The sequence below is a fragment of the Dendropsophus ebraccatus genome, chromosome 2 (assembly GCF_027789765.1).
Source record: "Dendropsophus ebraccatus isolate aDenEbr1 chromosome 2, aDenEbr1.pat, whole genome shotgun sequence".
Lineage (NCBI taxonomy): Eukaryota > Metazoa > Chordata > Amphibia > Anura > Hylidae > Dendropsophus > Dendropsophus ebraccatus.
This window is the reverse complement of record NC_091455.1, coordinates 5,249,320-5,263,428: the sequence shown is the minus strand read 5'-3', so window position 1 is coordinate 5,263,428 and position 14,109 is coordinate 5,249,320. Positions and strand designations below refer to the sequence as shown.

General features: G+C 48.0%; 1 long non-coding RNA gene across 1 annotated transcript; it reads left to right on the top strand.

Moving 5' to 3' along the window:
* Positions 1–4,402: 4,402 nt before the first annotated feature.
* On the top strand, positions 4,403–8,190 carry LOC138784259 (uncharacterized). The gene is made up of 3 exons (XR_011361798.1): positions 4,403–5,952; positions 7,381–7,516; positions 8,092–8,190. It is a non-coding gene; the product is annotated as an uncharacterized lncRNA (long non-coding RNA).
* Positions 8,191–14,109: the final 5,919 nt, after the last annotated feature.

Sequence of the window (14,109 nt, the reverse complement as noted above, 5' to 3'; positions counted from 1 at the left end):
CAGGGACTAGTCACTGACTATAGGGGGCGCTCCATCATGTATGCAGGGTGAGGATTATACTACAAGCACATCAGCTGCCGTCCATCTCCAGGGACGTGTGTCCAGCTCTGGCTGCCAACCTCCTCCTCCTACATTACTCTGTCCTCCTCCTCCTCCTACATTACTCTGTCCTCCTCCTCCTCCTCCTACATTACTCTGTCCTCCTCCTCCTACATTAGTCTGTCCTCCTCCTCCTCCTCCTACATTACTCTGTCCTCCTCCTCCTACATTACTCTGTCCTCCTCCTCCTACATTACTCTGTCCTCCTCCTCCTCCTCCTACATTAGTCTGTCCTCCTCCTCCTCCTACATTACTCTGTCCTCCTCCTCCTCCTACATTACTCTGTCCTCCTCCTACTACATTACTCTGTCCTCCTCCTCCTCCTACATTTCTCTGTCCTCCTCCTCCTCCTACATTATTCTGTCCTCCTCCTCCTCCTACATTACTCTGTCGTCCTCCTCCTACATTACTCCGTCCTCCTCCTCCTTCATTACTCTGTCCTCCTCCTCCTCCTCCTACATTACTGTGTCCTCCTCCTCCTACATTACTCTGTCCTCCTCCTCCTCCTACATTACTCTGTCCTCCTCCTCCTACATTACTCTGTCCTCCTCCTCCTACATTACTCTGTCCTCCTCCTCCTCCTACATTACTCTGTCCTCCTCCTCCTCCTACATTACTCTGTCCTCCTCCTCCTCCTCCTACATTACTCTGTCCTCCTCCTCCTACATTACTCTGTCCTCCTCCTCCTCCTCCTACATTACTCTGTCCTCCCCCTCCTCCTACATTACTCTGTCCTCCTCCTCCTACATTACTCTGTCCTCCTCCTACATTACTCTGTCCTCCTCCTCCTACATTACTCTTTCCTCCTCCTCCTACATTACTCTGTCCTCCTCCTCCTTCTACATTACTCTGTTCTCCTCCTACTCCTCCTCCTCCTCCCCCTCCTCCTACATTACTCTGTCCTCCTCCCACTCCTACATTACTCTGTCCTCCTCCTCCTACATTACTCTGTCCTCCTCCTCCTACATTACTCTGTCCTCCTCCTCCTACATTACTCTGTCCTCCTCCCCCTCCTACATTACTCTGTCCTCCTCCTCCTACATTACTCTGTCCTCCTCCCCCTCCTACATTACTGTGTCCTCCTCCTTCTACATTACTCTGTCCTCCTCCTCCTCCTCCTATATTACTCTGTCCTCCTCCTACATTACTCTGTCCTCCTCCTCCTACATTACTCTGTCCTCCTCCTCCTCCTCCTATATTACTCTGTCCTCCTCCTACATTACTCTGTCCTCCTCCTCCTACATTACTCTGTCCTCCTCCTCCTCCTCCTATATTACTCTGTCCTCCTACATTACTCTGTCCTCCTCCTTCTCCTCCTCCTACATTACTCTGTCCTCCTCCTCCTCCTACATTACTCTGTCCTCCTCCTCCTCCTACATTACTCTGTCCTCCTCCTCCTCCTACATTACTCTGTCCTCCTCCTCCTCCTACATTACTCTGTCCTCCTCCTCCTCCTACATTACTCTGTCCTCCTCCTCCTACATTACTCTGTCCTCCTCCTCCTACATTACTCTGTCCTTCTCCTCCTCCTACATTACTCTGTCGTCCTCCTCCTACATTACTCTTTCCTCCTCCTCCTACATTACTCTGTCCTCCTCCTCCTCCTCCTACATAACTCTGTCCTCCTCCTCCTACATTACTCTGTCCTCCTCCTCCTACATTACTCTGTCCTCCTCCTCCTACATTACTCTGTCCTCCTCCTCCTACATTACTCTGTCCTTCTCCTCCTCCTCCTACATTACTCTGTCGTCCTCCTCCTACATTACTCTTTCCTCCTCCTCCTACATTACTCTGTCCTCCTCCTCCTCCTACATTACTCTGTCCTTCTCCTCCTCCTACATTACTCTGTCGTCCTCCTCCTACATTACTCTTTCCTCCTCCTCCTACATTACTCTGTCCTCCTCCTCCTACATTACTCTGTCCTCCTCCTCCTACATTACTCTTTCCTCCTCCTCCTACATTACTCTGTCCTCCTCCTCCTACATTACTCTGTCCTCCTCCTCCTCCTCCTACATTACTTTGTCCTCCTCCTACATTACTCTGTCCTCCTCCTCCTCCGTCCTTCATGTTCTCCTCTTTGTACAGCTACATAACTCTGTGCTTCTCCTTCTAGACCCCTCTTCTAGCATTTCTTCTTTTAGACCTGTCCTCTTTAAACATTACTCAGTTCTCCATCTTCTAGATGTGACCCCTGCCTTCTACTTTACGCTCCTTCTTCTAGACTTGTCCTCTGCCTTCTCCTTTATTCTATGTTCCTTTTTCTGCATCTGTCCTCTGCCTTCTATATTACTCTGCGCTCCTCCTTGTAGACATGTTCTCCTCTATATGGCTCTCTCCTTTTGCTCCTAGAACTTCCCTTCTCTACATGTGAGAAACAGATTGCTGAACTCAGGGAGAACAGCCAAATGACAACACTGCCGGCTGCTAATGAAAGCGCTCAATGCAGTGAAGTCCTAGGTGCATTGCCCCCTGGGAAACATGAGTATGCAAAAGAGGAGTCCGTGGAGCCTCATTGAAGAGTCTCAAAACACAGGACTAGCCAGATATCCCTCCGGGAAGGACCCAGCCAAGTGGCAGCTCCTGTTAGGAAACCACCAAATCCACCATATTAAGTGGCCCTATAAGTCAGTGTAATGACAAGGGATAAACCAAGGCTAGGTAACCATCCACAGACAGCTGTTTCGGGGTGTTGCCCCTCATCAGTGTGGAGCAGGATTCTGGCTAGGTGGGAGCAATGCCTAGTAGAGCCATAAGAGAAACAGATTGCTGAACTCAGGGAGAACAGCCAAATGACAACACTGCCGGCTGCTAATGAAAGCGCTCAATGCAGTGAAGTCCTAGGTACATTGCCCCCTGGGAAACATGAGTATGCAAAAGTGTTCCTCCTTCTAGTCCTGCCCACTCCTTCTAGATTCTTCTGTTCTCCTCCTTCTAGTCCTCTTCTTCTCCTTCTTCTACATTACTCTGCGCTCCTCCTTCTAGTCCTCTTCTTCTTCTTCTTCTTCTAGATTCTTCTGTTCTCCTCCTTCTAGTCTTCGTCTTCTCCTACATTACTCTGCGCTCCTCCTTCTAGTCCTCTTCTCCTTCTTTTACATTACTCTGCGCTCCTCCTTCTAGTCCTCTTCTTCTCCTTCTTCTACTTTACTCTGCGCTCCTCCTTGTAGTCCTTTTCTTCTCCTTCTTTTACATTACTCTGCGCTCCTCCTTCTAGTCCTCTTCTCCTTCTTTTTCATTACTCTGCGCTTCTCCTTCTAGTCCTCTTCTCCTTCTTCCACATTACTCTGCGTTCCTCCTTGTAGACCCATTCTCCTCTACATTGCTTTATCCTTCTGCTTCTAGACATGTCATCTACTCCTACATTACTCTGTCCTTCTCCTTCTATTGCTATTGCAATTGCTATAGCCACATGTAAGCTCTTGTGGCCAGGACTCTCTTGCCTTATTGGTAGTTTGTTACTCTGTAATATGTGGTCACATCCTCATCACCTGTTTGTTTCCTTGCCAGGAACCCTACCCAACAACGTCATAACCAGGTGACGAGTGAGACTGCAGGGACCATTACATTCAGTAGACAGACATGAGTGGTGATAGAGGAAACGTCAGCGGAGTTGGAGGAGGAGGAACCGTTAATGGAGGAGGGGGAAAGGATAGCGGAGTTGAAGAAGGAAAGGTTAGCATAGCTGAGGGAGGAAACTTTAGTGATATCAGAGGAGGGGGAGCCGTTAGCGGAGAAGGAGGAGGAAACATTAGTGGAGGAGGAGGAGGAGGTTACGTTAGCTGCATCGAAGGAGGAAACGTTACCATAGGAGGAGGAGGAGGAATAGTTACCATAGAAGGAGGAGAACACAATTGTGGAGGAGAAGGAGGAATCAATTTTGAAGGAGAAGGGGGAAGAAGAGGAAATATTAGTGGAGGAGGAGGAGGAGGAAATGTTAGCAGAGTCGAAGGAGGAAATGTTAGTATAGGAGGAGGAGGAGGAAACGTTACCATAAGAGGAAGAGGAAACAATTGTGGAGGAGAAGGGGGAGGAGAAAACAATTGTGGAGAAGTTGGAGGGGGAGGAAACAATTGCGGAGGAGAAAGAAACATGGAGGGGGAGGAAACAATTGTGGAGGAGGAGGGGGAAGAAAACAATTGTGGAACAGGAGGGAGAGGAAACAATTGTGGAGGAGGAGGGGGAGGAGATGGAGATGGCGGCTATTGATAAGTCACTCTGTACACACTGGGGGAGATTTATCAAACGGTGTAAAATTTAGACTGGTGCAAACTGGCCACAGCAACCAATCACAGCTCAGCTTCCACAGCAACCAATCACAGCTCAGCTCTCAGCTGTGGTGAAAGGAAAGAGGAGCTGTGATTGGTTGCTGTGGGCAGTTTGCACCAGTCTAAATTTTACACCCTTTGATAAATCTCCCCCACTGTGTTCAAACCCTATGGGGGGGATTTACGAAGACCGGCGTACAAGTTCACTGGTCTTATATTAGGCCCCGCCCCCTTTTCCCCGACAGGATTCACTAAGAGGCCCACGCTAGCAGGCGTAAATCATGATAAATGTGGCACGGGAGAAGGCCACGCCTCCTGCGCGCCTTATCACGCCCCCTCCCTAAGCTTCCCCAGCCCGCCCATCAGGCGAGCGGGGCGTACGGGTAACGGAGGCTAGCGAGAAGGGGCAAATCTGCACCTTCTGCCTGGCTCACGCCTCGGACTTATGTTTCATAAATCTCCCCCCTATGTGTGTATACAATGGATAAAGCTCGGGGCACATGCACCTAACATACCCATAGGGCTCTATTCCCCTTGCAGAAGCCGCCACACTGTCCATCACACCTGGGGCTTCCTGTTGGCGGCATGTGCCGGGAAGCCTTCCTGACGTATACCGCAAGGGAATGACTGAATACAGTGTGCACAGAGTCTTACAGGGAGTCATCATCTGAGAACCCCAGACCTGAAGGAAAAATATCACTCCCCAACCCAAACACCCCCCACCCCCATAACTACACCCACTGGTTCCCCGATATACACACAAGGCCCCGATACAGACATTCTCTTTCCTGTCAGCAGCCAAACCGCTCGTCCTGTAATGGTTTCTGTATTTCCCGATAGACTAAAGCGTCGTCTGCTCCCAACATTTTATACCAAACTGCAACAAGATGTTGTGTGTGACTGCGGCCTCACGCTGTGGGGACTCGCCGTAGTTTTGGGTTCGTTTAATGACGTGATATGTGAAAATATACAGTAACCCGGACAGTGGGTGTTATAGGGGATCCCCCCCCCTCCCCACAGACCCTGCAGCCAGCACCATCCCAGCCTCTATACCTAATCTCCTAGTATAGCCTCACCATTCCCACCCACAGCTTATCACCAGCATAGCCGCCTTATCCCTGCTTGTTCACAGTCTCCTCCACAGCTCTTTCCTCAAACTCCTTCAATCACCTCCTCCCCAGCCTGATATGGCTGATAACAGGGAACAATAGTCCGCACTGCGGAGGACATGAGATCTGATAACAGCAGCAGTAGCCGGCAGGGGGCACATGAGATCTGATAACAGCAGCAGTAGCCGGCAGAGGGCACATGAGATCTGATAACAGCAGCAGGAGCCGGCAGGGGGCACATGAGATCTGATAACAGCAGCAGGAGCCGGCAGGGGGCACATGAGATCTGATAACAGCAGCAGGAGCCGGCAGGGTTATCTCTCCTGGGAGGTGACAGCAGGAAATGTCGGGGATGAGCTTCTCCCGACCTCGGAATAAAGAACAAAGAGCGCGGAAACTGTCACCTGGATCCAGTAATGTGGCATCTGTGTATAAAGAGAAGAGCGGAGAGCGAGGCGTCATCTGCACCGGGGGACTGACAGGTGAGCGCAGCTCTGGGGGCAGATTATGATGGGGGGTGATGGGGGTAATAAGAGCCTGACAGTCACATCAGTCACAGGTGAGCGCAGCTCTGGGGGCAGATAATGATGGGGGTCATGGGGGTAATAAGAGCCTGACAGTCACATCAGTCACAGGTGAGTGCAGCTCTGGGGGCAGATAATGATGGGGGGTGATGGGGGTAATAAGAGCCTGACAGTCACATCAGTCACAGGTGAGTGCAGCTCTGGGGGCAGATAATGATGGGGGGGATGGGGGTAATAAGAGCCTGACAGTCACATCAGTCACAGGTGAGCGCAGCTCTGGGGGCAGATAATGATGGGGAGGATGGGGGTAATAAGAGCCTGACAGTCACATCAGTCACAGGTGAGCGCAGCTCTGGGGGCAGATAATGATGGGGGGTCATGGGGGTAATAAGAGCCTGACAGTCACATCAGTCACAGGTGAGCGCAGCTCTGGGGGCAGATAATGGTGGGGGGTGATGGGGGTAATAAGAGCCTGACAGTCACATCAGTCACAGGTGAGCGCATCTCTGGGGGCAGATAATGGTGGGGGGTGATGGGGGTAATAAGAGCCTGACAGTCACATCAGTCACAGGTGAGCGCAGCTCTGGGGGCAGATAATGATGGGGGTGATGGGGTAATAAGAGCCTGACAGTCACATCAGTCACAGGTGAGAACAGGAGGATATAAGATCCTAATAACAGAATCCCTGACCTGATGGTAAATGTGACCTGCCGGGGTGACTGTCCGGGCCTTCTGGATTACTTTACTTCCTCTAAGATTTCCCATCTGATATTTCCCATCTGGTTCTGTCAGTGTCTCCTCAGTAACTGGATATATAACGATGGATCTGTCAGGAGGGAAGAGGAATGGACCCTACAAAACTCATTACAGAAGGAATCACTCGGTTCCTCCATCTAATTCTATTATAAGCTGAACCAGATTCATCCTGGAGCAGGGACACCACTTATAATGCAGGTGTCCCTGTTTCTGCAGACTGAGGTGTGAGGGATAAACTGTACAAATAATATCAGATAATCCGCCATACAGTGCTAATACCGCCAGTCACTGCCTGAGAAATGATGCCACACAGTCCCATAATACCCTTCACCGTCCCCGAATAATAACCATAAATAGGAACATTCATTGCCAAGATACAAGGCCGGAATACAACCGAATCTAATCCGCACCAGGTCAGCAAATTCCAACCACTTCCTTCCTATGCTCCCCACGTAGTGCCGAGTCTCTACACTTTGCTGGACTTGATGAGTGACTCTGATACAGCGACCTGGAGATGTCACAACATGGAAAAAGGGTCTGGGGGGATTTCCGGTTTCTGACCCTCTGTAATCCTCCAACCCCTAATGTTACCCCCAAAGCTCCAATCCCATTCATTGTCTCCTCTTGCAGGTTTCCCAGCATGGATGTGGAGAGAGATGGCGTCAGCTCCGCAGCTTCACTATCACCTCCCTGAGGAGCTTCAGGATGGAGAAGACGTCCATGGAAGAATGTGAGCCCCTCCCCAGAGCGGTGACCCTGATCAGAGGTGAGCGCCCCCTACTGGTCACTATGCAGGGAGATGTCTCTGCTGTACAGGCAATAGAAAAGTGATACCACAATGCCCCCGAGCATGTGTCCTGTGCCAACCTTCTACATAGATGATATCACTATAACATGGGGGCTACTCAGGGTTAGTCACAGTATAATGATAGTCCTGGTGCTCTGAGGTAAAAGTTCTCCCCTCTCCTCTCCATAGTGCAGCGGCTGACAACTGTGCTCCTTCACTCCGCCCTTTGTCACCTGTTTGTCACACTGGATTACATACTCTCCCACACATCTATTCCTTAACTCACTTCCTGTGTTCCACCCCCACTTCCTGTGTTCTGTCTTGATCTCTCTGCTTCTAGAGACAGGATTCCCTTAGCAGCAGGCAGTGGATGGCAGTGTGAAGGGAAGTGAGACATCTTGTTATAAAGATTTTGGGCCTCTCATTTTTGCTGAATAGAGTGATGTATAACAGTATTACAGATGGCCTGGGCTATCACATGGGGGAAGGTGGTGTCGAGGTATATAGGATGAACCAAGAAAACATCACAGTAATGAGAATTTTCTCTTCCTTAGGAAAACCCTGTGGGGAACATCACCGGCTACAACGATCTGCTGGACGAGCACTGCAACTATAAAGCCCCAGAGTAACTGGCATTAAACATATAAAAACAACACATTGTAGCGTCTTCCTTCTGTGCTCTGATCTAATGATGTCACAAGCTGAGGCTGCACTTCTGGGGCTGCACTACTGAGGCTGCACTACTGAGGCCTGATGACTCCATGTCCCATCAATAGAGGATAGATACTCCCCATGACTCTGAATACTCCAAATATTTATTTATATAAATACAGTACATACATACATACACACAGAGACATACTAGTTCTCTTAAAGCTGCAGTACATGAAATACAGAGTCCTTGTACACAAGGTGCAAAACAGTAGTTTGAGGTTTTGGCAAGGTCACTTTAGGATTTGTAGTTTGGTAGGTTTGGGACTCAATGTGAAGACTAAGACTAACTATACCCTGGGCTCTGGGCTGTTGACCCAACCTAAACACCATATAGTAGATGCCCCCTGTGTAGTCTCCAAAAGTAAAAGGCCCCTGTGTAGTCTCCTATAGAAGATGCTTCATGTGTAGTCTCCTATAGTAGAAGCCCCCTGTGTAGTCTCCTATAGTAGATGCCTCCTGTGTAGTCTCCTATAGTAGATGCTCCCTGTGTAGTCTCCTATAGTAGATGCCTCCTGTGTAGTCTCCTATAGTAGATGCCTCCTGTGTAGTCTCCTATAGTAGATGCCCTCTGTGCCCCTGTGTAGTCTCCTATAGTAGATGCCTCCTGTGTAGTCTCCTATAGTAGATGCTTCCTATGTAGTCTCCTATAGTAGATGCCTCTTGTGTAGTCTCCTATAGTACATGTCTCCTGTGTAGTATCCTATAGTAGATGTCTCCTGTGTAGTCTCCTATAGTAGATGCCCCTGTGTAGTCCCCTAAAGTAGATGTCTCCTGTGTAGTCTCCTATAGTAGATGCTTCCTGTGTAATCCCCTATAGTAGATGCCCTCTGTGTAGTCTCCTATAGTACATGTCTACTGTGCAGTCTCCTATAGTAGATGCCCCCTGTGTAGTCTCCTATAGTAGATGCCTCCTGTGTAGTCTCCTATAGTAGATGCTCCCTGTGTAGTCTCCTATAGTAGATGCCCTTGTGTAGTTTCCTATAGTAGATGCCTCCTGTGTTTTCTCCTATAGTAGATGTCTCCTGTGTATTCTCCCTATAGTAGATGTCTCCTGTGTAGTCTCCTATAGTAGATGTCTCCTGTGTAGTCTCCTATAGTAGATGCCTTCTGTGTAGTCTCCTATAGTAGATGCCCTCTGTGTAGTCTCCTATAGTAGATGTCTCCTGTGTAGTCCCTCTATAGTAGATGCCCCCTGTGTAGTCTCTTATAGTAGTTGCCTCCTGTGTAGTCCCCTATAGTAGATGCCCTCTGTGTAGTCTCCTATAGTAGATGCCTCTTGTGTAGTCTCCTATAGTAGATGTCTCCTGTGTACTCTCCTATAGTAGAAGCCTCCTGAGTAGTCTCCTATAGTAGATGTCCCTTGTGTAGTCTCCTATAATAGATTCCTCCTGTGTAGTCCCCTTATTTTAGGTGGTCCCCTGTGTAGTCTCCTATAGTAGATGTCCCTGTGTAGTCTCCTATAGTAGATGCCCCCTGTGTAGTCTCCTATAGTAGATTTCTCCTGTGTAGTCTCCTATAGTAGATGTCCCCTGTGTAGTCTCCTATAGTAGATGCCTCCTGTGTAGTCTCCTATAGTAGATGCCTCCTGTGTAGTCTCCTATAGTAAATGCTTCCTGTGTAGTCTCCTATAGTAGATGTCCCCTGTGTAGTCTCCTATAGTAGATGCCTCCTGTGTAGTCTCCTATAGTAGATGCCTCCTGTGTAGTCTCCTATAGTAGATGCCCCCTGTGTAGTCTCCTATAGTAGATGCCTCCTGTGTAGTCTCCTATAGTAGATGCTTCCTGTGTAGTCTCCTATAGTAGATGCCTCTTTTGTAGTCTCCTATAGTACATGTCTCCTGTGTAGTCTCCTATAGTACATGTCTCCAGTGTAGTCTCCTATAGTAGATGTCTCCTGTGTAGTCTCCTATAGTAGATGCCCCCTGTGTAGTCCCCTAAAGTAGATGTCTCCTGTGTAGTCTCCTATAGTAGATGCTTCCTGTGTAGTCCCCCTATAGTAGATGCCCTCTGTGTAGTCTCCTATAGTACATGTCTACTGTGCAGTCTCCTATAGTAGATGCCCCCTGTGTAGTCTCCTATAGTAGATGCCCCCTGTGTAGTCTCCTATAGTAGATGCCTCCTGTGTAGTCTCCTATAGTAGATGCTCCCTGTGTAGTCTCCTATAGTAGATGCCCTTGTGTAGTTTCCTATAGTAGATGCCTCCTGTGTTTTCTCCTATAGTAGATGTCTCCTGTGTATTCTCCCTATAGTAGATGTCTCCTGTGTAGTCTCCTATAGTAGATGTCTCCTGTGTAGTCTCCTATAGTAGATGCCTTCTGTGTAGTCTCCTATAGTAGATGCCCCCTGTGTAGTCTCCTATAGTAGATGTCTCCTGTGTAGTCTTCTATAGTAGATGTCTCCTGTGTAGTCCCCTATAGTAGATGTCCCATTTGTAGTCTTCTATAGTAGATTTCTCCTGTGTAGTCTCCTATATAGATGTCTTCTGTGTAGTCTCCTATAGTGGATGTCTCCTTTGTGGTCCCCTATAGTACAGGTCTCCTGTTTAGTCTCCTATAGTAGATGTTTCCTGATTAGTCCCCCTATAGTAGATGCCCCCTGTGTTGTCTCCTATAGTAGATGCCTCCTGTTTACTCTCCTATAGTAGGTGTCTCCTTTGTGATCTCCTATAGTAGATGCCTCCTGTGTAGTCTCCTATAGTAGATGTCTCCTGTGTAGTCCCCCTATAGTAGATGCTCCCTGTGTAGTCCCCCTATAGTAGATGCTCCCTTTTTAGTGACCCAGGGAATGGTTCTGTATTACGGGCTCCTAACTGGCTAGTGTTCTGGATAATGGTTCTGTATTGTGAGCTCCTGACTAGGCAGTGTCCAGGGGAGTGGTTCTGTAATATTGACTCCTGACTGGGTGGTGTCCCGGGGAGTGGTTCTGTAATATTGACTTCTGACTGGGCCCCTAGTGTATTTTCCTATAGTAAATGCCTCCTGTGTAGTCTCCTACAGTAGGTGTCTCCTGTGTAATCTCTTATAGTAGATGCCCCCTGTGTAGTCCCCTAAAGTAGATGTCTCCTGTGTAGTCTCCTATAGTAGATGCTTCCTGTGTAGTCCCCCTATAGTAGATGCCCTCTGTGTAGTCTCCTATAGTAGATGCCTCCTGTGTAGTCTCCTATAGTACATGTCTCCTGTGTAGTCTCTTATAGTAGATGCCCGCTGTGTAGTCCCCTATAGTAGATGTCCCCTGTGTAGTCTCCTATAGTAGATGTCCCCTGTGTAGTCTCCTATAGTAGATGTCTCCTGTGTAGTCTCCTATAGTAGATGCCCCCTGTGTAGTCCCCTTATAGATGTCTCTTGTGTAATCTCCTATAGTAGATGCCCCCTGTGTAGTCTCCTATAGTAGATGTCTCCTGTGTAGTCTCCTATAGTAGATGCCTCCTGTGTATTCTCCCTATAGTAGATGTCTCTTGTGTAGTCTCCTATAGTAGATGCCTTCTGTGTAGTCTCCTATAGTATATGCCTCCTGTGTAGTCTCCTATAGTGGATGCCCCCTGTGTAGTCTCCTATAGTAGATTCCCCCTGTGTAGTCTCCAATAGTAGATGCCCCTTGTGTATTTTCCTATAGTAGATGCCTCCTGTGTAGTCCCTCTATAGTAGATGCCCCCTTTGTAGTCTCCTATAGTAGATGTCTCCTGTGTAGTCCCTCTATAGTAGATGCCCCCTGTGTAGTCTCTTATAGTAGTTGCCTCCTGTGTAGTCCCCTATAGTAGATGCCCTCTGTGTAGTCTCCTATAGTAGATGCCTCTTGTGTAGTCTCCTATAGTAGATGTCTCCTGTGTACTCTCCTATAGTAGAAGCCTCCTGAGTAGTCTCCTATAGTAGATGTCCCTTGTGTAGTCTCCTATAATAGATGCCTCCTGTGTAGTCCCCTTATTTTAGGTGGTCCCCTGTGTAGTCTCCTATAGTAGATGTCCGTGTAGTCTCCTATAGTAGATTTCTCCTGTGTAGTCTCCTATAGTAGATGTCCCCTGTGTAGTCTCCTATAGTAGATGCCTCCTGTGTAGTCTCCTATAGTAGATGCTTCCTGTGTAGTCTCCTATAGTAGATGCCTCCTGTGTAGTCTCCTATAGTAAATGCTTCCTGTGTAGTCTCCTATAGTAGATGTCCCCTGTGTAGTCTCATATAGTAGATGCCTCCTGTGTAGTCTCCTATAGTAGATGCCTCCTGTGTAGTCTCCTATAGTAGATGCCCCCTGTGCCCCTGTGTAGTCTCCTATAGTAGATGCCTCCTGTGTAGTCTCCTATAGTAGATGCTTCCTATGTAGTCTCCTATAGTAGATGCCTCTTGTGTAGTCTCCTATAGTACATGTCTCCTGTGTAGTCCCCTATAGTAGATGTCTCCTGTGTAGTCTCCTATAGTAGATGCCCCCTGTGTAGTCTCCTATAGTAGATGCCCCTGTGTAGTCCCCTAAAGTAGATGTCTCCTGTGTAGTCTCCTATAGTAGATGCTTCCTGTGTAATCCCCTATAGTAGATGCCCTCTGTGTAGTCTCCTATAGTACATGTCTACTGTGCAGTCTCCTATAGTAGATGCCCCCTGTGTAGTCTCCTATAGTAGATGCCTCCTGTGTAGTCTCCTATAGTAGATGCTCCCTGTGTAGTCTCCTATAGTAGATGCCCTTGTGTAGTTTCCTATAGTAGATGCCTCCTGTGTTTTCTCCTATAGTAGATGTCTCCTGTGTATTCTCCCTATAGTAGATGTCTCCTGTGTAGTCTCCTATAGTAGATGTCTCCTGTGTAGTCTCCTATAGTAGATGCCTTCTGTGTAGTCTCCTATAGTAGATGCCCTCTGTGTAGTCTCCTATAGTAGATGTCTCCTGTGTAGTCCCTCTATAGTAGATGCCCCCTGTGTAGTCTCTTATAGTAGTTGCCTCCTGTGTAGTCCCCTATAGCAGATGCCCTCTGTGTAGTCTCCTATAGTAGATGCCTCTTGTGTAGTCTCCTATAGTAGATGTCTCCTGTGTACTCTCCTATAGTAGAAGCCTCCTGAGTAGTCTCCTATAGTAGATGTCCCTTGTGTAGTCTCCTATAATAGATTCCTCCTGTGTAGTCCCCTTATTTTAGGTGGTCCCCTGTGTAGTCTCCTATAGTAGATGTCCCTGTGTAGTCTCCTATAGTAGATGCCCCCTGTGTAGTCTCCTATAGTAGATTTCTCCTGTGTAGTCTCCTATAGTAGATGTCCCCTGTGTAGTCTCCTATAGTAGATGCCTCCTGTGTAGTCTCCTATAGTAAATGCTTCCTGTGTAGTCTCCTATAGTAGATGTCCCCTGTGTAGTCTCCTATAGTAGATGCCTCCTGTGTAGTCTCCTATAGTAGATGCCTCCTGTGTAGTCTCCTATAGTAGATGCCCCCTGTGTAGTCTCCTATAGTAGATGCCTCCTGTGTAGTCTCCTATAGTAGATGCTTCCTGTGTAGTCTCCTATAGTAGATGCCTCTTTTGTAGTCTCCTATAGTACATGTCTCCTGTGTAGTCTCCTATAGTACATGTCTCCAGTGTAGTCTCCTATAGTAGATGTCTCCTGTGTAGTCTCCTATAGTAGATGCCCCCTGTGTAGTCCCCTAAAGTAGATGTCTCCTGTGTAGTCTCCTATAGTAGATGCTTCCTGTGTAGTCCCCCTATAGTAGATGCCCTCTGTGTAGTCTCCTATAGTACATGTCTACTGTGCAGTCTCCTATAGTAGATGCCCCCTGTGTAGTCTCCTATAGTAGATGCCCCCTGTGTAGTCTCCTATAGTATATGCCTCCTGTGTAGTCTCCTATAGTAGATGCTCCCTGTGTAGTCTCCTATAGTAGATGCCCTTGTGTAGTTTCCTA